The sequence below is a fragment of the Sus scrofa genome, chromosome 8 (assembly GCF_054392235.1).
Source record: "Sus scrofa isolate SSC_HxYL_T2T_F1_AM1 chromosome 8, Sscrofa_HxYL_maternal_Yorkshire_Landrace_v2.0, whole genome shotgun sequence".
Taxonomy (NCBI): domain Eukaryota; kingdom Metazoa; phylum Chordata; class Mammalia; order Artiodactyla; family Suidae; genus Sus; species Sus scrofa.
In genome coordinates, this window is record NC_139390.1 from 39,147,912 (window position 1) to 39,168,068 (window position 20,157).

The following is a 20,157-nucleotide window of genomic DNA, read 5'->3' on the forward strand; positions in this document are numbered from 1 at the left end:
CCAATGACCACACACCTAAGTTTAAGCTAAAATTCTAGTCTCCGAGCAAAATTTTACAAAGGATTTTCCACTACCCCCTCACTCACTGAGGCTTCAACCCAGGTCTTCAGGCTCTGTATCACCTATGTCAGACTTTTGGGGAAGGGGCTCAATCCCCAATTTTTCCAGCATCCTCAGCGATATAACAGTCTTAGGATATTGTTACTGTTGGCTGAAGAAAAGGAAACTCCTCCTTGGTATGGGTTTACTATCAATAACAAGGATGCCATCAATTGATGGTATAAGTCATTAGCAAGCCTAGAGCTTACCTGTATTCAGTTTTAACCAAAGAAGCATCTACCTACTTTGTATTTAATTGTGATAAAATAGACGTTATGCGTGGTCTTAGGACAGAAGTCCTACTTCTCTTCAGTCGGAATAGTGTAAATAGAACCTTTGCCCCAGAGTCAATCGGGAAAGGAAATGAAAAGCTTTGAATGGTAAAGAGGAAGGCAAAGGGGTGGGGGTTAAAGAAGAGGTGGAAGGGGGGCTGTTTTCAAGGAGATCTCTCTTTGCTATTAGTTTTGCTGCTGGAGCTGTGTCTATCAGGAAGGCAAGGAGAGGTGATAGAACAGGAGGTCCACATTCAGTGGCGCAGATTTTGCTCTTTCCCAGCCCTGGGGAACATCTTTCCTTTGGATCACTGCTATTCAAAGTGCCAGTCGACAAGCAGCTGGGAACAGAATGTAAATCAATGTACTGCTTCCTCCATTGAGAAAGTCTTGCTATGAAAAAAAAAAAAAAAAAGAAAGAAAGAAAAAAAGCTGCACTAAAAAGTGTGCCTTGGGACACAGTTGATTTAAATTCTGATGCAAGCTCCTTATTTTATTTTAATTTTTATTTATTTTTTGGTCTTCTTGCCATTTCTTGGGCCCTCCCGCGGCATATGGAGGTTCCCAGGCTAGGGGTCGAATCGGGGCTGTAACCACCGGGCTACGCCAGAGCCACAGAAATGCCAGATCAAAGCCTCGTCTTCAACCTACACCAGAGCTCATGGCAAAGCCAGATCTTTAACCCACTGAGCAAGGCCAGGGATCGAACCCGCAACCTCATGGTTCCTAGTCGGATTTGTTAACCACTGTGCCACAACGGGAACAATTTCAGTTTCTGATCACATCAGCTGTGTCATACAGGTCTGATCAATACTCTTCCTTTTCATTCCTAGCAGTATTTCAGACCAATATTCTGACCAATTCTGGAATGGAAGTGCCAGTCTAATGTATGGACATCTGTTCTAGTGGACCTAAAAGACATTTCTCTTTTTTTTTTTTTGTCTTTTTGCTATTTCTTGGGCTGCTCCCGCGGCATATGGAGGTTCCCAGGCTAGGGGTCTAATCGGAGCTGTAGCCACCGGCCTACACCAGAGCCACAGCAACGCAGGATCCGAGCCGCATCTGCAACCTACACCACAGCTCACGGCAACGCCAGATCGTTAACCCACTGAGCAAGGGCAGGGACCAAACCGGCAACCTCATTGTTCCTAGTCGGATTCGTTAACCACTGCGCCACGACGGGAACTCCTAAAATACATTTCTAATCAAGGGTACAGTGAATAAAAATTTAAAGAGATTCAACAACACAGGAACTTTTTTTTTGAGCAAACTCTCTCTGACACACTGAAAGAGATCATCTTGGGTCAGGATGAGAGATATTTCCTTGGGAAAGCCAAAGACGTGGGTTTGTTAATTACTGGTTGTAATTCCATTGTCCGTCCTTTGGTGGCGCTTTCTGAAATATATATGCTGCTTGGCTTTAATCTCTGTGTGCTGGAGAATTGCCTTAGGAAGAGTTAGCTTTGTAGCAATTGCAGGATGGTGCAGCTCACACTAGCCCTTGACCGATCTCTGCTTTGAAGAGCAATGAGAACTTTATCAAGAAACCTCAGATAGTCATTCTATTTGGAGTTGGCACTGATGTTCTACTCAGCCTCTTGTGACATCTCTTCCCTAAGAGCTGTAATTCCATTTAAATGAACTTGTTAATTCTTAATATTCTTAATTGTGATAATAGAGTTATTGAAAACAAAAGAAAGTTTATTTTTTATTTTATTAATTTAAAAAATTTTTTTTTGTCTTTTTAGGGCCGTACCCATGGCATATGGAAGATCCCAGGCTAGGGGTCTAATGGGAGCTTACAGCTGCTAGCCTACACCACAGCCACAGCAATGCCAGATCTGAGCTATGTCTGCAACCCACGCCGCAGCTCACGGCAACGCCGGATCCCTAACCCACTGAGTGACGCCAGGGATCGAACCCCAAACCTCATGGTTCCTAGTCAGATTCGTCTCCACTGCTCCACGACTGGAACTCTAGAAAGTTTATTTTTTTCTTCTTCCCATGAACCTACACCAAGATCTCTGTGAGCTTGTAACCCAGAGGACCAGCGGCAATGCTCTGTTTTGACTTTTAAACTTGGCAATAGAGGACCAGGACCAATCCTGAGCTAGTACTAGTCAGACTTAATATGAACTAGGATGATCAGCAAAGCAAGGTCACCTTCCCCATAAAACAACTTAGTGCTGTTATTTTCGAAAAGTACTGTAAGTAGCTTTAGGACAAACCAGAATTTTGTTGAACTTTCTTGAGTTTTTAGACTGAAAATTATTGAATTATAAATGAGGATGGATGCAATGTAATTTCTTCAGAGTTTAAGGTCTTTGAAGGCAAAATAACATGGACGGGGCAAAACGTGAAGCCAGTTGTCAACTCAGCTTTTTCGAGATGGTGACCTGCGTGGTCCCCACAGCCTCTGTGCTCGCCTCCCTTCAGACTTTCCCACGGGGGAGGGGACTTTTTTTTTTTTTTTTTTTTGTGGCTGCACCCAGGCATTTGGAAGTTCCTGGGCCAGAGATCTGGTTCAAGCCACAGCTGTGACCTATACCACCCTTGTGGCAAAGTCAGATCCTTAACCCACTGCGCCGCAGCAGGAACAAGGACTGTTTTATTACCCGGAACTCTGGACTAGAAAAGAGGTCCTTGATGTCTAGAGACTTCTCTTTGCTCCTACTCCTTACTTGCCCATGTGATGATCGGAGCTGCCAGTGGAAGCCCTCCCCACAGAACCCCTGGCACAGTACCAGCCCCAATTCTACAGCATCTGTGTGATGAGGGAACTCTAGACACAGAGGCACCTCTGCACATGGTGTCTCCGAGCTATGAAGGAGCCCCACCAATGTGGACACTGAACGGGGAATAGTGTGGTACTCTTTCCATAAGAGCATATTCCTCTAGGAGTTCCCGTCGTGGCTCAGTGGTTAACGAATCTGACTAGGAACCATGAGGTTGCAGGTTCGATCCCTGGCCTTGCTCAGTGGGTTAAGGATCCAGCGTTGCTGTGAGCTGTGTTGTAGGTTGCAGACGTGGCTTGGATCCCACGTTGCTGTGGCTGTGGCTGTGGCTGGTGGCTACAGCTCTCATTAGACCCCTAGCCTGGGAACCTCCATATGCTGCAGGAACAGCCCAAGAAAAGGCAAAAAGCCAAAAAGCCAAAAAAAAAAAAAAAAAAAAGCATATTCCTCTAGGTCTTACTAAGAAAAGAGAGCTGTACCATCCATCATGTTTCCTCGGGCTCAGCTTTGAGTGCAGCAGACCCTGATGCTCTGCACAAACGCAGGGCGAGGCTGAGAGGCTTTGGGCACAGCAGGCACTAATGCTCTGTGCGCATGCAGGGCAAGGCCGGGAGGTACGGCTGACGTGAGACATTGCTTTTTCACTGGACGGCTTCCTCGGTGATGTACGACCAACAAACAGACCTTCTAGAACCAGCCTGAGTGAGAGATTCTGTCAATTGCACACGAATGCATGGATATACAGTCTGTGCTGCATACAAAGATGTGCTGATAAAGGTTGGGGGCTCGGCTGTGGGTAATTTTATCCTGAATTTGCAAAGTCTGCCTCCTGGGACACTGCCTCTGAGAAGGAGGGTCTGGAGAGACTATAACCAGGTCATGAGTTTTTGAAAAAAACTCCTCATGCCTCATGAAGTAAAATATTTGCCCTTAGCATAGCATGAGAATTTACTTGATGCCATTTTTTTTTTTTCCTTTTTAGGGTCACACCTGCAGCATATGGAAGTTCCTAGGCAAGAGGTTGGATTGGAGCTGTAGCTGCAATATATGCCACAGCTTGCAGCAACGCTGGATTCTAAATCCACTGAGTGAGGCCAGGGATTTAACCTGCATCCTCATGGGTTTTTTTTGTTTTTGTTTTTGTCTTTTTAGGGCCGTACCTGAGGCATATGGAAGTTCCCAGGCTCAGAGTTAAATCGGAGCCGCAGCTGCCAGCTACACCACAGCCACAGCAACACTGGGTCCCAGCCTTGCCTGAGATCTACACTGCAGCTCACAGCAATGCTGGGTCCTTTCACCCACTGAGCCAGGGATCGAACCTGCATTCTTATGGATACTAGTTGGGTTCATTACAGCTGAACCACAACGGGAACTCAGATGTCAGTTTTAAAGTAGCTCTCAATCCAGAAACTTCACAAGTGGGGTGCAATAATTCCTGAGAGAGGAAAAACATCTTTCCAGGGCTTTGCTTCCTAGAAGTCAAATGTTGTGTTTGGGGCTGTTGTAGCTTTCTTTTTCTTTTTTTAAAAATTTTTATTATTTTATTTTATTTTTTTGTCTTTTCTAGGGCCGCACCCGCAGCATATGGAGGCTCCCAGGCTAGGGGTCTAATGAGAGCTGTAGCTGCCTGCCTATCAGAGCCACAGCAATGTGGAATCCGAGCTGCTTCTGCAACCTACACCACAGCTCATGGCAATGCCGGATCCTTAACCCACTGAGCAAGGCCAGGGATCGAACCTGCAACCTCATGGTTCCTAGACAGATTCATTAACCACTGAGCCAAGACAGGAACTCCTGTTCTAGCTTTCTGAATCAGTGCTTCTTTCTTCGGTGGTTCTTTTCCTCCGAGCAGATGGGAGAAATGATACCAGGTCTCACACATCTGCAAGGAAAAATTTGCTCAGGGACCACTTTGTACTCAGGCAGCCCCGTGCAGAGCTGGAGAGGTTTCATACAGGTCTCAGGCTGATGCCACATCTAAGGGAGGAGGGGACACTTCAGCCCAAGGCCCAAGTCTCCACCCCAGTGGGTGAGAGCTTCCACCATGGTGCCCTACAGGGTGTGTCCCTGGGTTAGAGGAATGGCCTCCTCCACGGGGCTCCTCCTCTGTGTTGGGGCTGGAGGACTGTCACTAGGTAGGGCTTGGCAGGGCATGGTTTCTATAGAAGAACACAAGGGCTTATAGAGAGATGTTTCAGGAGCAAGAGGGTACAGAAGGAAGGCCGGAAGTGAGCCCCTGAGGGTAGCCCCTGTTGAGGCACCATCTTGAAGAAATATGGTGTCGGTTTGGGTTCCTTATCTTCTCTCCTTCCCCCCCTTCTCTCTCTTCTGGGATTTCACCCTAAGAAGAATCCCTGTGATAGGGGAGTTCCCTTTGGGCACTAGGAAGAGGGAGAGAGTGGTTTGGGTGGACAAAAGAGATGTATTTGGGGGGGGCACAGAGAGAGAGAGAGGGAGAGGAAGGGAGGGAGAAAGAGAGATTGGTAGGATAAAAATAGTGGATGAGACATCCCATAACTGGTTAGGTCTGGGGGGAGGGGTCTCACCATCTGCTTCTCTCTTGGTGGCAGGCAAACTGCCCACTTTCTCGTGTCCCCTCTCCTCACCCCGACCCCCAGAACTGCCGAGCCCTGCTGAGCTCCATTGCTCTATGGGAACCAACTCTTGAGCCCCTGGGCAGCCTTATCAGGCTATTTGGCCCAGGCTTTGGCTTCAGGACTTTGGAGGTGGGAATCCCTATTCGCCCTGCGGTCTCCTTTGTGAACTTGGGTAATTCATTGAACTTCCTAGAGACTCACTTTCATGGTGGATACAAGGGGATATTTATGAGAACTAAATTTAAAATGAGGCAGAACAAACACTAGATAAATGTGCTGAGAACCCAAAGAACATGGAATCTCCTTAGAACATGGAAGAAGCAGCAGAGTTAAGCTGTCTTTTGCTGAAGACACCCCACATCCTGTTTCTCTGCATACCCTATTCCCAATTCCCCCCGTTTGCTGGACTCCTTTCCCTAATTCATGCTCTCAGTTTTCTGGTTTTCTTTTTCTTTTTTTTTCTTTTGGTCTTTGTGTTTTCTTGAGCAGCTCCCGAGGCATATGGAGATTCCCAGGCTAGGGGTCTAATGAAAGCTGTAGCCGCTGGGCTATGCCAGAGGCACAGCAACGTGGGATCCAAGCAGCGTCTGCGACCCACACCACAGCTCACAGCAACACCACATCCTTAACCCACTGAGCAAGGCCAGGGATCAAACCCTCAACGTCGTAGTTCCCAGTCAGATTTGTTAACCACTGCGCCACCATGGGAACTCTAGTTTTCTGGTTTTCAGTTCCCAGGCAGGGGCACTTCTAGGAATCCTGGGGTCTTCCTTGGGAGAAGCTGCCGCTGAAGGCAGGACACTATGTAAGTCAAGGAAAACCCACTATGGAGTGTGCAGGTGGCCAGGTCAAACCTGGTTTTCCTGTGGGCTTTGGTGAAAACACATCACTGTTTCTTGAGAAAGAATTAATATTTTGGCGGAGTTGAAGTTGAAGATCGTACATCAGCGTGAGGACCGGAGAGCACATTGTTTGAGCAGGAAAGGCAGCAGACATCCTCAAAAACAGGAGCACTCTGCTGCAATACGATCACGCTCTTTGGACATATTCTGCACCGTTGTAATAAAAAAAGCAACAACGCATGAAGCTTAACCTCTAAAGTTTTTCTCTGGCAGCAAAAAGAACTCTGAACATTTAGGGGGAGTCCCCATTGTGGCTCAGGGGTTAACAAACCAGACTAGCATCCATGAGGACACGGGGTTGATCCCTGGCCTCGCTCAGTGGGTTAAGGATCCCATGTTGCCCATGAGCTGTGGTGTAGGTTGCAGACATGGCTCGGATCTGGTGTTGCTGTGGCTCTGGTGTAGGCTGGCAGCTGCAGCTCCGATTCGGCCCTTAGCCTGGGCATCTCCAATTGCTGTGAGTGCGGCCCTAAAAAGACAAAAATAAGTAAATAAATAAAAAATAAATAAACAAAATCCATGTTTCCATATTAGACAACATGTGTATTTCCCCCTCCCGCCCCCCAGAAAAGAACTCTGGACATTTAGAACAAAGCCTGTGAACACACTCCTTCTGTTAACGAGACCTCTCTGCAAATCCTCTCCCTGGGCTCTGTCTGCAGCAGGAACCAGTGTAATTTCTGGTCTCGTCTGGAGCTTTAATGACAGGAAGAGAGGCTCCATTTCCTCTTCGGATGGCTGGTTCTTGCAGCAAATGGAAGCGTTTCCTAGAAGCAGTGTTTCGTCTGGCCCTAACGGAATTCAAAAGCCAGAAGCATCGTCCCTTCCACTTCGCGGATGCAAAAGCTGAGGAACCGTGTGGATGTCTGCTCCGACCCCTCCTTTCCTCGCAAATTATACGACAGCAAAGAGCCCCCCTCCCATCCTGTCAGAGTTGGAGAAACTTTGCCTCGCTGATGTGTTATGGTTATACTGAGCTCACGAAATCCCTTGCCTGGCTGGACTCAGTCTTAATAATTAAAAACTCAATTAACTCAAATATATAAACACAGGGAACGTGCAAGCTCGTGTTTCACGTGGAGCCCGACTTCTGGGAGCAGCAGGCAGCTTACAGGCTCTTGGCTTTCTTTAGCCTGAACCTGCAGGGGCCCAGTGCCCAGCCTCTGCCTCTCTGCCTCTGCCATATGCTTTCCTCACTACAGCTTTAATCAAGACCAGACTTAGCTTGATGTAAAATAAGATCTGAAGGCGGGGAAAAGTCATCCTCATGAAATTCGAGCAGCTGGAGCCCACAGACTGAGAGAATCTGATTTAGATACATGGTTTCCATGCTAGATTTCCAGGCCATTTTAAAGGGAACACTGCTCCCTCATTTTTGGACGCTGGAAATTTTGCATGACATCTTGGGGCTTCCTGTGAACTTGAACCTGGCTTTATATAACCAGTTCAGGAAGTGGGGAATACATTTTTGGATGATCGTCCGGTTGGATCTGCAGTCTGTTGGGTTCAACGGGTTTCTGGATGGTTTTCCAGTAAATCAGCAGAAAAGAACAATGAACATTGTTATAGGTCAAGTCCCGCCTATGAGCTTTTTCAAGACTTGATTTTAATTATATCAGATCAACGGAGCCACAGTGAGGCCTTGGAGAGAGTTGAGAAAGCTGCAAATAAATGGGTTTTGGCACAAAATGAAATGAGAAGTGGGGCCTGGAGTTTTCACAGGGCTCTGTGGACACTTGGGGAGAACAGAACACCAAGACAGAGGGCAGTTGGGCTGTTTCTCCCAGGTCTCGCTTGGTTGGGGGCCTTCTCTGTCCAGGGTCTTTGAAGCGAGAAACCTCAGTGTGTCTAGAGAGCAGGGCTTTGATATGTCCATTGTCCCAGGGAAGACGTTTTTCCAGTCCTTGGTGGCAAATCTGGAGCCTTTGCATACTCATTTGCTCAGTGCAAAGAGAAATTGGAGAAATTTAGAAGTAAAATTTCTCAATTAGCTGGAGACATTGGACTCTTTCCTTCAGTCCTGCGACTTCCTAAGTTACCACCCGCATGTCACTTCTCTTTTGTTATTTGTTCCGGGGAGGTGAGAATGTCTCTCAAGTGAGCCTTACAATTGACAACAGTTATGGAAGGAAGAACATTTTGACCCTTTGATTATTAAAGTGTTTAGCGGTTCTGTCGAAGTCATAACTGGCTTCTCCCTAATCTGATAGGCAAAGAAAACTCCTATATTTACATGAAAGTGGTAAACTCTGCCTCAAGAACTCCTCTCATCTCTAATTCCTTTGGGGAATGGGAGCTGATTTAGCCCCATCCAGCTTCAAACTTAACCTGATTCCATGATTTAAAGTTATTCGTGCTTAAACTGGGGTCTCCTGAGCCCTTATGATCTAGACAGGAGGGGCCTAAGACCCCAGATGCAGACCTCAAATAGTTCAGTGTCCACCAAGGTTCTGAAATTCATTGCCACTCCTGGTTCTGATTTCCTGTGTCCTGTGAAGTCGTCTTCTTTTTTTTTAGGGCCGCCCCCGTGTCGTATGGAAGTTCCCAGGCTAGAGGCTGAATCAGAGCTACAGCTGCCAGCCTACACCACAGCCACAGCAACGCTAGGTCTGAACCACATCTGCAACCTACACCACAGCTCACGGTACTTCTGGACCCCAACCCACTGAGCGAGGCCAGGGATCGAATCGCATCCTCATGGATACTCCTAGTCAGATTCCTTTCCACTGCACCACAATGGGAACTCCCTGAGGTCTTGCTTTACGGTCTCATAGCTCTAATATCTTAGAGCTATTTCAATTTTCTCTGCTTCGTGTTACTCCAAACTTAGAATCTTTTCCTTGACCTTATGCCCCCAAACAATTGTGAATACACAGCTGTGGATATAGTAGAATTTTATTGACATCTATGGACTAGGAGTTCCTGCTGTGGTGCAATGGGAGCAGTGTCTTGGGAGCGCTGGGACACAGGTTCGATCCTTGGCCAGGCACAGTGGATTAAGGATCCAGCATTGCCGCAGCTTCCCACTAGCTAGCAACTGTGGCTCGGATTTGACCCCTGGCTGGAGAACTCTATATGCCACACACGCGGCGACCAAAAAAGAAAGAAACAAAAGGTCTATGGACTAGAATGAGGGAGCCTCTCAACACTGCATGGCACAGCCCTCAGTGTAAAATTATACGTTAAATGGTTTTATTCTTCTTAAATTTACTGAGGTGTAATTGATACACAAAAAATCGCACACATTTCATGTGTGTCATTAATGTCCCATGGAATGCATTTCCCAGGGTTTCAGATCTCTTTATTCTTTCCCTTACTCTTTTCCAAGATGATGCCCAAGTGTGTGGGAGATGGGCTTGCCCAGCTTCACAGTCTTGTGGGAATGGGGTCCTGTGACCTTGTGCTGAGCTTTCCATACCCGTAGTGTATATTCCCTGAGTTAAGGCCGGTCCAGTCCCATCCTTAATGTTGTGCTGGCATCTCAGCTGCTGTTTGTGAGTCTTACAGGTGTGGCGTGGTCTTTTTCAGACAAGTCAGGATCTGGATACTCTTCCCTATGCCCCCAGCCCCCATCCTCTTTTGCGACTCCTTGCTGTGGTCCATACAGTTCCTGGTCCATGCGGTCTAGCCTGCAGTAGGGACTTTGGGGTGCTTATTTCCCCCAAGAAGGTGGGCACTATGCAGGTCAGCTGGTTTCAACCCAGCATTCAGGAAACGGGAAACTAAATGGGGCTGAGGAGGGCAGGATGCATGTTTTCTGGGTCTCAGCGTTCCAGGACACCATAGGTTCAGGGTCACCCTGCACAGTGGGTCTGAAGCTGGTCCCAGACAGCCTGCAGGGCAGGGCTTCCTCTACTGTGCCTTCTCCTTACTCAAGAGTAGGAAAATGGGGGAGTTCCCATCGTGGCTCAGTGGTTAACCAACCTGACTAGGATCCATGAAGATGCAGGTTCGATCCCTGGCCTCTCCCAGTGGGTTAAGGATCCAGTGTTGCCATGAGCTCTGGTGTAGATGGCAGACGTGGCTTAGATCTTGTGTTGCTGTGGCTGTGGTATAGGCCAGCAACTGTACCTTTGATTTGACCCCTAGTCTGGGAACTTCCATATGGTGAGGATGTGGACTTAAAAAGAAAAAAAAAAAAAAAGAAAGAAAAAGAAAAAAAAAAAAGAGTAGGGAAATGGGCACATAGCTGACCCCATGGGGTAGGTTTCCTTTTACTCATCCTCCTGTCTACTTGCACTTCCTTGTGTCACACTCCTTCTGTGGGTCTCTCCCCAGGCTTCTCTCTGCTTCTTTAAGGCTCTCTTTTACCGAATTGTTCTCTATTTCCCCCCAAATTAGCTAAGAAATGAATATAATAGACATTAGCCTTTTATCAAAGGACACACACAAATGTTTAACTGCAGTTACTTCTGAGGAAAGCATTAGGGGTGAGCATTTTTGTTTCAGTTTTATACACTCTTGGGAGTTCCCTGGTGGCTCAAGAGGTTAAAGATCTGGTTCTGTCACCACAGTGGCACAAGTTCAATCCCTGGCTGGGGAACTTCTGCATGCCGCAACGGGTGGTCAAAAAATTTTTTTCTTTGAAAAGTATGAATTTCCAAATCATATGAAGTATTATTTTTTCTCCTTCTGCAATATCAAAACGGATAGAATAAAATTTTCTTGAGATAATTTAAAAATGCAACATTCGATGTTAGAAAATTTAACTTCTATAAAAACAGTGTGAGCGAAAGAAAGCTCACCATAGCATAAACTAGATGTTGATATAATTTGATGTGGGACTAAAAGGGAGGAATGAATTAGATCTCTATTGCAAATTTTAAATCAAAAGTAATGAACATCAATGACATTATTTTATTTTATTTTATTTTTGTCTTTTTGCCATTTCTTGGGCTGCTCCCACGGCATATGGAGGTTCCCAGGCTAGGGGTCCAATCGGAGCTATAGCGACCAGCCTACACCACAGCCACAGCAACCTGGGATCCAAGCCAGGTCTGCGACCTACACCACAGCTCACGGCAACGCCGGATCGTTAACCCACTGAGTAAGGCCAGGGATCAAACCCTCAACCTCATGGTTCCTAGTCGGATTCATCAACCACTGAGCCACAATGGGAACTCCGTCCAATGACATAATTTTAGTAAGTGAAAAATGAGGTGAAAAAGGGAGGATTTTAATTTTAGAAAATTAAGGAATTAGAGTGGCTTGTTCAGTTGAAGACTGCATTTGAATCTGTTTTCCCACTTGCCCACTTGGGCAAGGTGCCTGGTGAAAAACTACATTTCCCAGTTTTCCTTGCTGTTAGGTGTGATCACGTGTCTTTGTTCTGACCAATGATGTGTATGGAGAGCTGGTGCATTTGTGTGTGGCGGGGGTGGGGTGGGGGGGTGTTCTGAAGAGGAAATGAGCCCTTGCCTTTCCCTTTCCTTCCTGTCCCGACCGGAGTTCCAGCAGTCTTCAGACCAGAACGGGCTCTTAAGATGGAAGGAGCCCACAGGCTGAGGATGGAGGGGAGGAGAAAGGGAGAAGCATGAGTCCTGGTGATGCCAAGGAGTCACAGATTGTCACTGTAGGGTCTGTCTCTAGACATCCAGACGCAAGAGAATACATTCTTGTGGGATCAGTGTGCTATTTTTCTCAGGCCTCCATTTACTCGCAGCTGAATATAATTTCTAACTGATCTATTGGCTTAATTCTGTTCTCTAAAAGACGGTTTATGGAAATTCATCAATATTCCCATCATTCTGATGAAAACGTATAGAAAAATTGTCCTCAGTATCAAGAGCATGAGATCAAAATTTTCCACCAGGTCGAGATGGCAAAATGTCCTGTACTCTGAAGACATACTTTTAAAAGTCAAAAACTCAGTGCAATTTAAGGATCTATGTTATTTATACTTCATCTAGAAACCTCAAGCAGATTCCATTTTCTCTCGTACAACTACTTATTCAAATCTTGAGTTACAAACTTTTTTAATTGCAGACATTGCTGGGAAAATACACATCCAGAGCCCACACATTCTTTCTGTCTGGACACCGTGTTCCCCAAGTGGGGGCAAATACCTGTGGTTTGCATTTTCCTGGGGCTGTGAAATTTCAGTGGGTTGGTTTTTTTTGTTTGTTTTTAATTTTATTTATTTATTTTTTTTATGCCTATGGCATGCACAAGTTCCTGGACCAGGGTTCGAACCTGAGCCACAGCAGTGACAATGCCGGTTCCTTAACCCGCTGAGCCACCAGGGAATTCCAGTGAGAAATTCTTGCTTAAATTCAATGGTTGTGTAACTCAGATATCATCTGGGATCTCCTGAACCCTTATGACCCAGAGACAGGGGTGGCCTAAGTCCCCAAATGCAGACCTCCAATAAAGTTCAGGGTCGATCTCTAGAACTTTTTATCTTGCGTATCAGATAATTTATACCAGTTGAAAAACAATTCTCCATATCCCTTTCCCCCAGCCCCTGGCAACTGCCATTCTATTCTTGGCTTCTCTGGGTTTGACTCTTTCTTTTTTTTTTTGTCTTTTTGCTATTTCGTGGGCCGCTCTCGCGGCATATGGAGGTTCCCAGGCTAGGGGTCGAATCGGAGCTATAGCTGCCAGCCTATGCCAGAGCCACAGCAACGCAGGATCCGAGCTGCGTCTGCGACCTACACCACAGCTCACGGCAACGCCGGATCATTAACCCACTGAGCAAGGGCAGGGATCGAACCCGCAACCTCATGGTTCCTAGTCGGATTCGTTAACCACTGCGCCACGATGGGAACTCCCTGACTCTCTTAAGATACCTCATATGAGTGGTATCATACACATCGGTCCTATGATTGGCTAATTTCACATAGTGTGATGTCCTCTAGGTTTAGCCAGTTGTCACAAATGGTGAGATATCCTTTTTTTGTTGTTGTTCGTTTGTTTTTAAGGCTGAAGGATATTCCATTGTGTATACATATACATCACATTTTCTTTATCCAGTCATCTGGCCTTTTGGCTTGTCTCCATATCTCGGCTAGTGCCAATCATACTACACTGAACTTGGTGGTATAGATATCCTACATTTTTTCTAATTTTTTAAATTAAAGTAAGTTTGATTTAAAATGTTCTGTCAATTTCTGCTGTACAGCACAGTGACCCGGTCATACTTACATATACATTCTTTTTCTCATATTATCCTCCATCATGTTCCATCACTAGTGATTGGATATGGTTCCCTGTGCTATACAGGAGGACTTCATTGCTTATCCACTCCAAATGCAATAGTTCGTATCTGCTAACCCCAAACTCCCAGTCCATCCCACTCCCTCCCCCTGCCCCCCTTGGCAACCACAAGTCTGTTCTCCATGTCTGTGAATCTGTTTTACAGAAAGGTTCACTTGTGCCATATTTAATTTAATGCATTCATTCATTCATTTATTTTTTTGTCTTTTTGTCTTTTTAGGTCCGCACCTACGGCTTATGGAGGTTCCCAGGCTAAAGGCCTAATCGGAGCTGTAGCCTCTGGACTACGCCAGAGCCACAGCCGTATGGGATCAAGCCGCGTCTGCAACCTACACCACAGCTCGTGGATCCTTAACCCACTGAGCAAGGCCAGGGATTGAACCCGCAACTTCATGGTTCCTAGATGGATTCGTTTCCACGGCGCCATGATGGGAACTCTGCTAGCTCTTCTTTCTTGATTTCCTTTCTTTCTCCTTCGTGCACACATGGCCCAAGTTGCCCCTAGGAGCTCCACACCCCTGTCTGTCTTTCCCCTTCAGTCTTTATTCCCAGTGCACCTCCAGGCCCATTTTCTCAGAGTTAGGATCCTTCAAGGTGTTTGGCTGAGTGAAAATGTCATTCCTTTAGCCACACCATCCTTCTTACAAGGAAGAGAGCTCTCACGTCTCAGTCTGCCAGCATCTTGATCCAGAACTTCTGGCCTCCAGAGGGTGAGAGATGTGTGGTTTAAATCACCCAGTCCATGATATTTCGTTACAGCAGCCAAGCTGACTAAGACAATTACAAGTGTGAGAATTCAGGCCTAAAATTGCCACACCCTGTATTTTTTAAAAGGAAAGCTGAAATTTTCTGGTATTTAAAACAGCAAGTGAGGAGTTCCCATTACGGCTCAGTGGTAAAGAACCTGACTAATAACCGTGAGGATGGGAAATTGATCCCTGGTCCCAATCAGTGGGTTAAGGGATCTGGCATTGTCGTGAGTTGTGGTGTAGGTCTCAGGTGCAGCTTGGATCTGGCATTGCTGTGACTGTGGTGTAGGCCAGAAGCTGTAGTTCAATTAGACCCCTAGCCTGGGAACTTCCATATGCTACAAGTGCAGCCCTTAAAAAAAAAAAAAAAAAAAAAACCCAAAACCAAAATAAACAAACAAAAAAATAAAACCCAAACCCAAGCAAACAAAAAAACCCCAGAAGGTGAGCCAAATGAAACAAAACCATAAGTCTGAATGTGGCCTATGGTGCAAATGCAACACTTTGTAACTTTCCTGTGATAATTAAGAGTTCAAGCTCTAAAATCATAAAGGTCGGAGTTTCTCAAGACCTAGCACTTATGAGCTGTGTGTCTTTGGGCCAGAAGACTTATCTTCCCTGAGTTCAGTTCTCTCTTCTGTAAACCAAGCATAATAATAGCACCCTATGGGGTTACATGAGATCATTTCGGGAAGCAGCGTCGTGCGAGACAAATAGAACATGTTCAAATGGTCCAGTCTGAAAAGGCCACATACTCTAGGATTCCAACTACATGACATTCCGGAAAAAAAGACCAAACTATGGAGACAGGAAAAAGATCCGTGGTTTTTCCAGGGACTCAGGGGGAGGAAAGGAGGCATGAATAGGCGCACAGGGGATTTTTAGGGCAGTGAAACCATTCTGTTTGATTCTATAATGGGAAATACACGTCATTATACATTTGTCCAAACTTGTAAATTTACAGTACAGTGAACCCTAATCTAACTATGGACTCTAGTTAACAATAAGGTATTAATATTAGCGCATTAATTGTGACAAATGTGCCATGCTACAGCCAGATATTAATAATAAGGGAAACTGGGGGTGGGATGAGACGGTAGATGGGAAAACATGGGAAAATGAAAGATGGTTATTGAGGATGAAAGTGATTATGGTGATTACACTTGTATCAGGTGGTTACTATTGTGCACCAAGCCACCCCAACCCGTCATGGTTTAAGACAATGATGACATTCGGAGTTCCTCTCGTGGTGCAGTGGTTAACGAATCTGACTAGAACCATGAGGTGGCAGGTTCGATCCCTGGCCTTGCTCAGGGGGTTAGGGATCCGGCGTTGCCATGAGCTGTGGTGTTGCAGACGCGGCTCAGATCCTGCGTGGCTATGGCTCTGGTGCAGGCCGGCAACTGTAGTTCCGATTTGACTCCTAGCCTGGGAACCTCCGTGTGCCACAGGAGCAGCCCTAGAAAAGGCAAAAAGACCAAAAAAAAAAACAAAAAACAAAAACAAAGATGACATTTATTTATTTATTTATTTCAGCTGCTTATTTGTTTATTTTTATTATTATTATTATTTTATTCAACATGCTATTTTATTCAACAAAATTCTAGCCACAGCTATCATTCAAGAAAAATAACACACATTGAAAAGGAAAGAAGTAACACTGTCACTGTTTGCAGATGACATAATACGGTTGAGAATCCCCAAGAGGCGACCAAAAAAAAAAACTTTACTAGATCCTGATAAATTTGGTAAAGTTGTGGGATACAAGATCTGTTATATCTCTATACATGAATGATGATATATCCGAAAGAAGGTGAGGAAACAGTCCCGTTCACCATTACATCAAAAAGAACATACCTAGGAATAAACCTAATGAGGCAAAAAATCTGTAGTCAGAAAACTAAGACACCGATAAAAAATTGTGTCATCTTCAAACAGATGAAAAGATACTGTGTTCATGGTTTGCAAAAATAGTGTTAAAATTTACCATACTACCCAAGGCAGATGATGACATTTTTTTAAATTGTATTTGTGTATGTGTAACATTAGTTGAGCACTTACTATAGTGTGGTCCTACATAGCCTAGGGTTTTTGTTTTGCTTGTTCTGGTCTTTTTCGTCTTTTTGCCTTTTTAGGGCCACACCCATGGCGTATGGAGGTTCCCAGGCTAGGGGTCCAATCAGAACTGTAGCCGCTGGCCTATACCAGAGCCACAGCAACGTGGGATTCTAGCTGCGTCTGTGACCTACACCACAGCGCGGCAATGCTGGCTCCTTAACCCACTGAGTGAGGCCAGGGATTGAACCTGCATCCTCTTGAATGCTAGTTGGGTTCGTTAACCACTGAGCCACAAAAGGAACTCCGCTAATGACATATTATTGCTGACAAGCCAGTTGGGCAGCTGTGTGGTGCTGATGGTTTGCGTCAGGGTTAGCTGATCTCAGCTGGACTTGTTCATGCCTATACGTCAACTGCAAGCTCATCTTGGCTGGACTTTTCCACATGTTGGACCGGGTACCTACTGTGTGTACCAAAGGTATTAGCCAAGGTCACAGTGGGTCCAATCAAGTCAACTGACCATGGTCCATGAGTTTGCTCATTCTCTAGCAGGCTTGTCCAGGGGTGTTCACATAGTGGAGACAAGGTCAAGGAGATGGGAGAAATGGAAGACTGTGTACACTGTCACTTCTTCCACATTCTGTTGACAAAGCAAGTTACAGGATCAGCCTACATCCAAGGACTGGGGACACAGACTGCATCTCTTGATGGTGGGAGCTGCAGCATCACATGGCAGAGGGCCTGGATGCAGGGAGGGGAGTAACTGCGGCTGTCTTGTTTTCAGGCACTCTATCAAAATGATGATAATGGAGATTTTCTTCTTACCCATCACAGTGAGGTCACCCTTCATCTATGCTCCTGAGACCCTTTTTCCAGATTTGGTTGGCTACATCTCAGGCACATTTTCTTTTATCTAGCTGGAGGTTTGGATTGGAAATTTGAACTTGACCAGACCCTAAGATTTTAATGTGGAGACACCAAGGGAACACAAAAGTCACTTAAGTCTGGTACCCAAATCTGTATCAGAAAGACATCGACCTTAACAGTTGAGAGATGCCCTGAAAGGGGTCTATAAACCTTTGAAGATATGAAAACACGGGCCCTTTGAAGATATGAAAACAACTGTAATTTGTGTTATCAAGAGCAACGATTTTTGTTGCTCAATCATACTGGAAAAAGAATATTTGGCTCTACTGGCCACAATTTATGATGCTCCAGGATGCCAAAACACGACTCATAACCTTTGCTGGGGGAATAAGTGCAAGAGCTGCCCTGGGAACCAAGATGGCACATACACGGTGCTTAACTTGGCTGTAGAAATTCAGTGACATTTGAGGGAGAAGTGTTCTTATAACTTATGTGCTGAGGACCTGGTGTTCACCAGCTGCCCTTCGGCTGCTGTTTACTTCTGTGGATAAGCAGTGCACAATTTACTGGAAAAGCACTTTAAAAAAAAACCCCAACCCACATTATGGAGAATTCGGGTTGAAAATGTTCCAGTTTTGTAGTTGAATTTACATTCTTAGCCCTAAGAAAGTATTTAGCATCATCTTCATGGACTCGGTCCTTCAGATGCTCCGAGGGAAGAACCCTAGACACCATCAGCTGCTGAAGCCACATGTCGAGTCTGCCACTGCTCCAGTGTGTTGCTGTCAGCCTGAGACAGGCTGGGATCAGGACCCTTTACTGCAGTGCTTGCACCTGGACAAACAACAGCAACAGAAAATGAAGAAATTGCAAGGGACTAAAAAATATCTGCGTGCATGCACAGTTGGGGAAAATTATAGACAAGATACAAAAACACTAAAAATCTACCTGCCATGTTGAAGAGCCCAGAGCCAACAAACAGGGTACTGGGAGCAAAAGCAGGGTACTGCCCATGCACCCTGCACGCAGCACCACCAGAGGGGTGGGTAAACCACCATAGCCACCCCTCCAAATTGAGCCTTGGGCCTGCTCCTATCCTCAGCCCATGTAAATAACCAGCTTGCCCTGCCTTGGGGAGCAAGTAAGGGAACTTGTTATTTGCTTTTGCTTCCTGCCTCCTGTTGGGGCAGGGGCCCCCGAATAAAGCCTTGCCTGAATTTCTTGTCTGGCCTGTTATCAATTTCTATTGAACAAGAAAGGCCAAGAACCCTGGTCAGTAGCAAGAGCTGTGCTATCTGTCCCCTCTTGACCCCAGTCGGTGGGAGACTCCTCTGAGTGCGTGGAAGCTCTTTCTGTCTCCTAGGGGGCTCTGGTTGTATTGAACACTCTCAAACATCTCTCTTTATCTTATCCTCCTTCTTAAATTCTGCCAGGGAGGTGATAACTCACCATCCAGTCTTATTTCTCCAATACTCAGGAGCCAATTGTAGGAAGCCAGGGAAAAGGACCAAAGTTGCTGCCTCTGCTCCCAAATCTTTCGATTTTGGCTCCTTTCATACTGCAGGGGGTCTCTAGAATAATGTTTTCCAAAATGTATTCCATGGAACACAGTTAGACGAAATGATTCTGAAGAAAGGGTTCCATGGGTCAGATAATTTTGAGATATGATGCAAACCATATTCCTCTTAAGGGCACACATTTTCTAACACCTAGCACGGTATCTGGCAGAGAGCAGGTATTCACTGACTATTTGCTGAATGGCTGAATTAGATCAGTATTTTCAAAAAACAAAACAAAACAAAACACCATTACGTGAGATGATTTGGTCTAGATGAAGAATTTTTTATTTTTCAAATTTTATGTTTATTTCAATGTGTAAAACGTGAGCATATTTGAAGAAAAATGTTAGGAAAATGAAAGAGCAATTGGTATGCAGATAAAATGAAAATCGTAAAAATGATGTATGAATGACTGGAGTTTAAGGAACACTCTGTCCTATCCTCCCTGAGTTTAGGCTCTAAAGGAGGATGGAGCGTGGGAGAGGGTGAGAAGGTGTTGACTGCTGCTTGTAAGAAATGTGTGCCCTTCAGAGGAATATGGTTTGCATCATGGTACACCTTAAATTCCTTGGGAATAGGCATCTACCTGACATTGGGTATCATACATACCCAGTTGCCAAGGGACAGTGTGTATATGTGGGGGCGTGTTTCATGGCATTGACTGGAAATGATACATTTTTTCACATTGCAGCATTGTCTTTTATTTTATTTTATTTTATTTTATTTTATTTTTTTGTCTTTTGTCTTTTTAGGGCCGCATCCTTGGCATATGGAGGTTCCCAGGTTAGGGGGTCTGATCGGAGCTGTTGCCACTGGCCTAAGCTGGAGCCACAGCAATGCCAGATCCAAGCCGTATCTGTGACCCACATCACAGCTCACGACAACGCAGGATCCTTAACCCACTGAGCGAGGCCAGGGAACAGAGGCCATAGCTCCTAGTCGGATTCATTTCTACTGAGCCACAACGGGAACTCTGACATTGCAGCATTGTCTTTAGCTCGGACACAGTGAAAGTGACTCTTGCCAGCAAAGGATTCACCTTTCCATTTCTGCAGGATGCTGGAGTCGCTCTCTGCAAAGGGAACTCAGACATAACAACAGCCA